We start from the raw sequence: 10,110 nt of genomic DNA on the forward strand, positions 1-10,110 counted from the left end.
AAGACTGTAGCTCTGAAGGCTCAGAACACCTGGCACTGGCCTGTGTGAGGTATTGCAAGTTGCCCTTCCTCTGGCCATAGGCCTCTCTGTTCCTTCTCAGATGAGTTCCTGGGTTAAAGTCTCCTCTTTGGAGATGATGGCACCAGCAAGATTGATGAAATCCGACAGAGAGCAAGGTGTGTGTTTGTTTGTTTGTTTACGCTGCCTCTCAAGGAGCTGCCACGGGAACTAGGATTTGGCTTCTGTGCTTCTGGAATCCCAGTCCAGTGTCCTAACCCGGAGGTCATTGCGCGCCCCTTGCTTCTCTTTCTGCTGGTGAACCAGCTTAGCCATCTCTTCCTGTCACCTAATCCACAGGAGAGCAATAATATTGAATGGGGTGGAGGGGAGGGATTTCTGTGCTTTGAAGGCCAATATTGGAACATTTGCTGAGGAAAGTGCTGCTTTGAGAAGCAGTTTTCCCAGCCCTTCCTTGCCCAGCACTGTGGCTGAGGCTTGTGGAAGGACACTGCCATTTCAATAGGTGTCCTTTTGTGCAGCATGGAGATCAAGAACTGAAGAAGGACAGTTGTAAGATACCAAAAAAACCCCCAAATCATGAAATGTAGCAGGTTCCCTTTCCTGCCCTCAGCCACACACCACACACCAGGTTTCTCACAGCTAGCAGTGGAGCTTCCCCAAGGGCTCTGCAAGCACAGGAGCTGCATCTTGATATGCTATTCCAATTGGAATCTACTAGGGATGGTGTTCTTCTCCCTCTCTTTTGATTTTAACAAAAGGAACAAGACCTTTTTCCGTCATCTACAACTATCTTACTAATTTCCTCTGGAAAGGAAACATGCAGCCCAGCCTCCTTTGAAGGAGCACACAATTCCTGGGGCTTCCTCTCACTACTTGTTGATCAGCTTTGCTACTACCTTTTTTGCTTTATCTCTAGTATTTGTATCTTGGCTGCTTTGGAAGAGAGCACTGCCGTTTATGTGAGTCTTTTTAATCTGTCATACTCTGTTCAGTTGTGAATGCTCCTATTGGAATTTTTTCTCTCCCATTCTCTCCCAGCTCCCACTTACTTTTAACCTGGAATAACACCTGCCTCTTTCGGGCTGGCCTTTCCAGAAGCAACTCATTTCAGCCTTACTCTGATGCTTTGCTTGCATATCCTTTCCAAGATGTGACATCAGATTTGTGTCTGCTTTTGTGCATTTTATTAGGGACAGGAAGAGAAACCTGAGCTCTCCAGAGGGGAATCCCTGGCAAAGTGTGGGTCCAGAAGCTTGCCATGAGCTTCTGTGCTCACGGATCTGCATACTCAGGGGGAATTCACTGCAACAGCCCATGGCTTGCTCCATGTTTACTCAGCAGGTTTGTTTTGGAGCGGAAAAGCTGGACAGCCTTTTGTTACTTTCTTTCTCACTTGCACTTAGGATACCCCTAGCCTACAATCCATCACAGTCCGAGTAGAATGAGTCCTAGTTTAGAAGCAGTTTTATTTATGCCCACAGATGCAAAAGCAAAGCTGACCTTCAGCACTTGCAGGACTAACTCAGGCTGCTCTCAGCTGGTAACTTCCCTGGTAGCTGCCTGTAGCTCTTGTGGAGGATTTCATTTTCTATAGCCATCTCATCCCTTTGCCTTTCTCTTCCTGAGATGGAGACAGGTGATATTCTATGAGCCAAGGGGAAGCTGAAGGCATCAGAGCCTGGCAGCAGAATGTCCCTCTGTAGGAAGCAAAACTCTGTGTGTGGGTATGTGTGTGTGTGTGTGTGGGGAGTGTATGTTCTTATTCTACTCTCCCACACTGAGTCTTTGGAACAAATACCTGATGGAGAGTCTGGTGGGTTGTCCAAGGGGCTTCTCTCCCATGTCCCAGGGGTCCACAGGTCAGCTGCACCACCATCTATGGGCCTTTGAACTCCTGCAAGCATAAGATCCCCCCTTTCTTTACCCTCCACCTGAATGTATACCTTGTTCTCCATCCTTACCACCGCCCCTGCATTTCCTTTTCTCCACCCAAACTCCGCACAAATAAACAACTTACCTTTCTCCTGGGCCCCCATTCTAGTACATCCATACCTACATTTGGTGTTTCTGACACTCTTTCCTAGGCAATTTTGACTGAATGTGGCCTTTCTCACAGAGCTCTCTACATCAAGCTGCTCTCACATCCCAAGACTCCCTTCTGACAGATCATGCTGGTCATATTTCACTTCCATTATGTTTTTTGGGGGACAGAACTATCTTACTAATTTTAGCCTTGATACTGCTACCTAGTAGCAATTCCTCACAGGCAGCTTGCATAGCAGAGAAATGCCAGAACCCAGTTACTGCTCACAGAATATCTCTGCCTGCAAACAGTTTTCCTCACACCTCTGGTACTCAGTAGAAGCAATGGGGAGTTTTGAGGCCTCATTTTCCTACAGGACCTCTTGCTCAGTCGCTCCTATTAGCATCAGGTGCATTTTGTCCCTCTTCCCCACCCAGCCCCCTCTGACTTTTCTCTACTTTCAGACTTGCAGGATCAGGGAGTGGAAGGGCAACTCCCAGCAGACTCTGGTGACTCCTGCTGACACATTCACTGCAATGCAGGAGCAGGCCCTCCATAAAAGACTGCCTGGCTTGTGAAGGAGGGGATGTTTGACAAGGAAGACTACTCTGCAGGTTATTACAGTTGAGAAGGAAGATAGGAAGCAATTTGAAAGGAAAGGAAAGGAAAGGAAAAGAAAGAAAAAAGGAAAGGAAAGGGAAGAGAAAAAAAAGCAGGTTGAAATTCAGATGAAGTGTTATTTATTCGTTTATTTAGTAAGTCATGAATAATGCCCACCTATTTAAGCCTGGCCTTGCAAAAAGCACTTAATTTGAGCCCTACTCTGCTTCTTCTCTGGCACGTTCTTTCCATTGAGTGTTGTGTAGTGTGTTTCAGCCTTCTCTGCACACACTGCTACAAGCTATGGCCTTCCCCCAGAACAGGCCGTATATTTGGAATGACACGTTCTGATTTCAACATACTCTTTTCTGTCCTTGAAAGTCTGTCATGACAAATTTGGTGAGTTTCTATCCTTGTTCAGAAGTGGACAGTGATCCTCCATGACATGTCCTGCCCCTCTCTGCCCCACTGCAGAGAGAACTGCTGTGGAAGGTCTGGTGAGCAGCTGGGTGACCGACAGAGTAAAGCAGAGTTGCCCTGCAGTGTGCTCTGTACGCTGACCAAAACCAGTTAGGGCCAGACATGCATACTCTGTTTTGTCAACACTGTCCAGCTGCTTCACAGTCAGCAACTACTCGAGCTTTGCACAGTTGAGATAAGGAAAGAGCTCTAGGAGATAAAAGGAGCCCTGAAGATACACTAAAGTGAATCCAGCCTGGGCATCTGACCCGTCCATCCTGCAGCCTGCCAGCATTGACCCCTTGGTGCAGTTCCTGGGGTTCCTCATGCAGTCTGATGGGTAAGTCCTTCTTAAATTTACTTTGTTGTAACCCCTTACATGCCTTGACTGCCTCTCAGTGCCTGTATCCAACTATCCAACCCTTCTTTTCTGCACCTTGCAGCCCCCCTTCTGGCAGGGTTGGCAGGTACTGGTGTGGAGATGCCTCTGTGGGGACAAAAAGGCAAGGCAGAGGCAGGGAGCCACATCCCTGGGTGGCTTGCTACAGGTCAGTGGGCACCCATAGCTCACGAGTGAGCAGAGTGGGTCTCCTTTGAAGCATGGCTGGAGCTTGAAAGTGAGCTGGGGTAACCCCAGACAGGCTACAGGAAATGTTCTCCAAGCTCTGACTGGAGCAAGCTGGGCTGGTGGAGGGAAAGGCAGCAGGGGATCTGGGATGGATCCTGCTGACTGCACTGCACACCCTGGGTGAGGTATTGTTAGTGCAGCACCCACAAATTGGGCAGCTGGGAAGTGATCTCCAAGCCACTGAGAAGACTTGCCAACTGACCCGAGAGGTGGGAACCACCGCTGTGGAATGAGGGGAAAATCTGCGGCACTGCTGTGCGTTGTTATGGCTGACTGCATTGCAGATCACCCACATTGGAAATTGGAGTCGGGACAAGAGGGGACGTGAGATGTCCATCCCTGGCAGGCCAGGCACTGGTGCAAAAAGAAGACTGGGATCTGGAAATTTGGGACGGTAATAGGTGGGACTGTGATGATCCCACCACCCTCTGCCCCAGTTCAGTGTGAGAGGGCAAGCATGAGGAGGAGGTACCTGCCTGGGCAGCAGTAGAGCAGCAGCTTCCTGGACCGAAGGCAGCCAATACTCAAGGGACCAGTGCTACTTATGATAGTAAAGCTTCAGAGCTGCAGGATACGCAGGGACACTCTCAGCAGAAGCCTGGTAAAGGGTTCTTAGAATTCCTGTTAAGGTTGTGGCATGATGGGGCAGATGTACTTTGCTTTCCCACAAAGGAGCTTGATGGAAGGGACCTCTCCCCCAAGAGCCCATGCTGCAAAGCCCTCTCCGTAAGAATCGGCAGCCAAACAAAAGCATATTCCCTTCCCTGATGGCCTGGCTGATGGGTGCAGGGTGCTTAACTTGCCTGACTGTGCAGACGTTGATGATGGGCTACCTGAGAGGACTGCTGTCACAGCAGAGAGAAACCAGCTGCAGCAATTAGGAATGTTGTCCGGAATGTATTCCCCCCAGTTTACTGGATCAGCTCAGATCCCTGTGTGTGGATCAGATCAGATGCCTGTGTGCAAAACCATCCAAAGTAAGAGGCTACAAACTGACCCTCATTCCCCCACTCACCACACCTTCAAGTTATGGGGCTGCCTATGATTAGAGGGTGAGCAGGAGTGGTCGGGGAAGCTGCAGCACTGCTATCTCAGGTAGCAGAGCTGTTGTCTCTTAGCAGAGACAGGAAGGTGGGAAACAGGTGGGAAAACGTGAAACAGAAAGGGTGAGTGGCAGCACTGGGTTTCCAGCCTTGCTGTGAGCGGACACGCTGTGGGAGGAGGGAGAAGGTAAACCCCAAAGCAGAGCTGCTCAGGCGACGGCTGCAGCTCAAGGCGGAGCAGCGCGCTAAGTGCGGCGGGGTGGGGAAGCTCGGGAGCAGCCCGAAGGAGAAAAGGGAAGAACCAGCGGCACCTACTGCCGCGCCTGCAGCATGCACGGAACGGCAGCTAGCAGCCCGACACAGCACCATTCCCTCGGCTTCCAGCGCCTTCAGTGGTCCTGTCTGGGCAGTGAAGCAGAAGGATCGTTGCTGGGGAACAGCAGTGGACTACTGCCTTTTTGTAAAGTCCTTCTCAGAAGACCACAGGAAAACTCTCCAAAGAGACGGCATGAGTTAGCTCAGTCATCTGAAAGCACTGGATGCTGCTATTGGCTGAATGTTTGGTGTTTGCTTGAGGATGTAGGGAGAATAAGGCATCTGCCCACAGAAGAGGTGGGAGAGTGCATGGTGTCATCCAGGTGGCTGTATGTGCATGTGGTGGGGGTGGGCATCATCTTTGGGGTGGCGGAGCTGGAGGCTGGAGAGGAGAGCAAGGAGCTCAGAAGTGTGGGGCTGGTTTGTCATGGGTGCGTGGGCAGCAGACAGGGCCACTCCTGGTGGCTCTTAGCAGTGATGCTGGGGGTTTTGAGGGGACCCCCATCCCTGTGCAGCTCGTGTGGTTGTCCCTGCTGGGCCAGGCTGAGCTGGATACCCGGGCCAGACTCCAAGTGACAAAACAGTTGTAGCAGGTCAGGAGCGAGGGCTCCCCATCCTTCTTGTTCTGGTCTTGTCCTCTTCATGCTGCAACCACGTCACACTGCCAGACAAGGTGTGGCTGCACTTGGGCACCCGTGGTCCACAGTGATGTCGGCTGCCCACTGAAGCCATCTGGAAGCACAGACCAAGCAGTCTAGCATGTGTGCAACATGTCAGCGGCTTGCACAAAAGCCCGTGATGCAGTGAAGGTGAGGTCCAGTGCATGCTGGCTGAATTGGGATCCTGAGGCAGAGGCAGGGGCAAGGGTGCACCACTGGCCTGTTTTGCCTGCTCCATTGGGGAGGGGGAGCATGCGTGTCTGTGCTAGGATTCAAAAGATGGTGAACTATGCCTGGGCAGGATGCATTTCCCTCAGCCAATCGAAAGGGAGTCAGGTTCAGAGCCCTGAAGCCAGAGTGGTGGAGACGTGTGCTTCAAGGCGTCAGTTTGGTAATGCAGTTGATGCCAGAGAAGTTGTTGGGAGGCACCTGGGGAGAGTTCTGTGACTTTGGGATAAGGATTGACTCTAAGGGCTGGGTCGGTCGCGACATCGCATGAAGCAAGGCTGGGTGTGCTGTGCAGCTGGCCGAGGTGCTGTGCACCCAACCTGTCCCCTCTGCCTGCTAGGGAAGTGGGGAAAGTGACTCTGGACATGCCCCGGCCCTGTGATGCCATGCTATATGCCAGCCGCAATGACAGTGGTCTTGGCCTGTGTGGCTGGCGAGGCAAATTCCAAATATTCAGGCTTGTTGGCCACCTCAACTAGCTCACTGCACCGATAACATCAGAAAGATTATTGTCCTCAGGGAAGGGATCCAGAAGGATTTTGAGAAGGCACAGATGACTGCTGGAGGGAGAGCAGACAAAATTCCATCAACTGGGGATCAACTCCCCATAACAGCTCTGGCTGCTGTGGAAGGTGGGAAGGCAGCATCTGGAGGGGAAATTCCAGTTCCCAGGGTCATCTCTCCTCTTCCTAGCAAGTGGAGAAAAAGGGAGCTAGAGAACTGGGCCAATCTAAGATCGCAAGGCTGAGTATTAACAACTTGGAGAATGATAACATCAGTAATGATTGGCTTATACCCTACCAGGACATTCTCCACAGAAAGCTACTAAGCACAACAGAGCTACGTGCCAATGTCTATCCCACAAGGGAGTGTTTGGCTTGAGGGCTGAGGGAAGGGCTGCCTAAGGGGTGCAGGCTCTGTCTGCGGAGTAGGAAACCCGTTCCCGTACTATTGGATATGGCCCTTCAGTCCAGGATGCCCAGATCCAGAGGCACAACATCTTGTGTGGTGTGCTGGGAGAAGGAGCAAAAAGGCTGGGGTAGGTGTTATATTTAGAACCTAACCATGGGGATAACAACAATGAGCTCTTCAAGCCAGATTTGGTGGTACTTAAGGGGTCTTGGGTGACACTAGTGGACATTACCGTTTGCTATGAAAGTGTGTTGTCATATTTAGGTGACGCATCGGCAGAAAAAGTCCAGAAGTACCAATATCTGGAAGAACAAGTGAAGGAGGTGATGAGACCTGGAGAAGTGCAGTTCCTGGGCTTCCCGATCGAGACTCACGGAAAGCGGTACAAATGCAACGACAGGTTCCTTGCAGGCCTTCAGTGGCCGTCTGAAGAGGATAGCGAGGCTTTTCTTGTGCAGGGCTCTCCTGTGCTCTGTGGAAATCCTGCACATCTCTACCAGCAGAGGTAAGATTTTTACTTTTTTAATAGGCTTTATTTACTTGTGTGACTTTGTTACTCCAGAGTCCTTCCATGGAAGGCAACAGTAAAATTCTTCACAAAGATGACATGGGTCTGCTCAGTCTTCTGTACGCGCTGAATTTTGCTCTTGCCCGGCTCCCTTGGGGTTGAGCCCTGTAGGTATGGGACGTGGAATCTTGTCCCCAGTGACGCTCACCGAATTTGACCAGAGCATACGGGCTGCCTACGAAGCCCAATTCAGAAAAGGTGTCATAGAAATTCAGTGGTTGATTAATAGCCAAATGCCTCGTCATCTAATCAGAGATGTGCATGAATGGCTGAACATCATTCCCACTGTCCCTACCTACTATCCAGCGGAACCACCCCAAGGGAACGGGCTTGGAGGAATCAGTGGAGAAAGAAAGGCCCTGTTGAGCTTGACTCTAGTGTGGTGCTGTGAAGAGACATGAGAGATGTAGAATAAGGCCTGTCTGCTGGTGAAATGCCACTACTGTGATCATATTTTCACTTACCTGGTGAGGGCATGAGGTCAAGCCCCCAGAGGTGTCCCACTCTGGGGACAGCGTCTGTTGGGGATTTTGTCCGGGTCACTACACCTGTCAAACTGTTCCATAGGTGTCCCAAGGCGACCTCAGGGAGGACAGAAGTGTCCTGTGGAGCAGAAGGGCAAAAGCTCGCTTGATCTTGATTTTCAGGGCAAATAGAGACCATGAAAGCAGGGCCTCCTGAGCCTTCTGACTTTTGGGGTTTTAAGCAGGAGGTGTCAGAACAGTTGCCACAGGGATAAGTGGCTTGTGGTGTCCAAGCATTCATAGCAATGTTGCCTTTTGATCCGTAGATGTCGTCTCTTGCTATCACTGTGAAGCAGATTTTTGTCAACCCTTGGGTTGTTCACCCACTGACAGGGAGCATGAGGTTTGTTTAGACCATTGTGAGACAGCTTAGTATGTGCTCTGCTGCTGATGTGTTGTTGCAATAGTAATCCTGCTCAGTACAACAGGAACCGCAGCTTGAGGTATTTAGTGCCTGTGCTTGTCTGAGGAGCCACTGGAGTGAGGTCTCCACCTGTGGGATTCTGACTGAACACCTCTAAGTAGCCAGAATCCCCCCTAAACGCAGTGTTACGAAATCACCAAGGTGCCACAGTGGGCTCTCATTGTCTGGCCGCCTGCTCTGCAGTTTCTCTGCAGAAGCAGCAGGGCCAAGACAGGCCTAGTGCAGAATGCCACTCGTTGTCGGGACTAGAGCGCGGACAGATATGGCGCCGTCTCTCACCCATTGCGAACTGCGTGTTTGTGGGGAACCTGGTGCTAAATCATTTGTAGACAACTTGATTCTGGGTCAGGGTTTCATACACAGCAGAGCAGCTCCCTTGCTGCTATCTATTGAGAGTCAGCTCTTGACAGAAGCTTTTGTCGGTTGGCCAGGAGGGGCCAATGGCTGGCACACGCTGGGGGAATGGTCAGCCTTTCCCCTCCTCCAGTTCCTCCAGGGCCAGATCCTCCTCTCCCTGTGCCTCCACTGGAGGTGACAGTGGCAGGGGTGAGGGTGGGCAGGAGCAGGAGACCCCTCCTTGAGCAAAGGCCACTCCAGCTCCAGTGTTCCTTTTTTCCCCTGCCTGCTTGGAAGCAGGTTGACCTGAAGGACTGCTGCAAAGGTGGTGATGTCCTGAGCAGTGGCCAAAATCAACATGCAAGGAGGCAGCTGCACCTGCATCAGCAGTGCGATGGGTCAACCTCTGTTGTGTCTTTCAGACTGCATGGTAGATGTGGTGTTGCCCTCCCATCCCCTTTGCCATCCCAGGGCAGGGGCACATGGGAGATGCTCACTCTCGCCTGTGGTGGGGTAGATGTGGTGTCAGTTGCCAGCTCTGACAGCAGGAAATGTGTCTGCCTGAGTGCAGGACCCCGGGCAGGCCTGTTGCTGCTGACCCAGTCCTAGTGGAGATGGGGGAGGCAGCGCTGTGGGGATTTGAGGTTGGTGCCCTCCCACTAGGGCCAGGTACCTAGCCTCCACGTTTCTCCTGCCCCTCCTTGATGACACAGCTGTGTGATGTGCAGAGACACTGCACGGTTGACCTTGCACCGGCCTGACCTGAAGGCGCGACCTTGGTGCGAGTGCGTGCTCACTGCCGGGATGGTGAGCCCCCACCGCGGGTGGTGCGGACGCTGAGCCTTGGCACATCCACTCTCCTGCCTTGGCTGGTGCTCTCAGCCCCCCGCCGTGGCCGCTGGCGGCATGCTGCCCCGGCACTCCGCCATCCGGTGCGCCTGCCTCGCTCTGCCTGACCCGGCTTTGCTGGGCGGTGGGTGGGCGGTGGGTAGGCAGCGGGGGTGGCCCCCCGGTCTCCACGTGGAGGCGGGGAGAGCGGGTGCCATTCCCTGTCTGTCCCGTCTCGCCTGCCAGCCCGGCGCTGGGCGTCTGTCCACGGAAGGGCCGGGGGAGCGCTCTCGAAGCGAGAAAAGCGTTGTCCCAGGTCGGGAGCGAGGGCTCCCTGCCCTTCTTGTTTGGGTCTGCCCTTCCTCCCCCCCCCCCCCCGAGCTCTGTGCTTGTACGGTCGGTGAGGCGAGCCCGCTCTTCCCGCTGTCCCTCGCTCAGCAGCCGGCGGTGGTGCGAGGAGGGAGGTGGAGGGGAGGGAGCCCTCAGAGGCTGCCAATGCGGCCTGGTCCCCCTGCGCGTGTGGTGGGGACTGAAACCAAGAC

Source organism: Rhea pennata, unplaced genomic scaffold, assembly GCF_028389875.1.
Source record: "Rhea pennata isolate bPtePen1 unplaced genomic scaffold, bPtePen1.pri scaffold_46, whole genome shotgun sequence".
Taxonomy (NCBI): domain Eukaryota; kingdom Metazoa; phylum Chordata; class Aves; order Rheiformes; family Rheidae; genus Rhea; species Rhea pennata.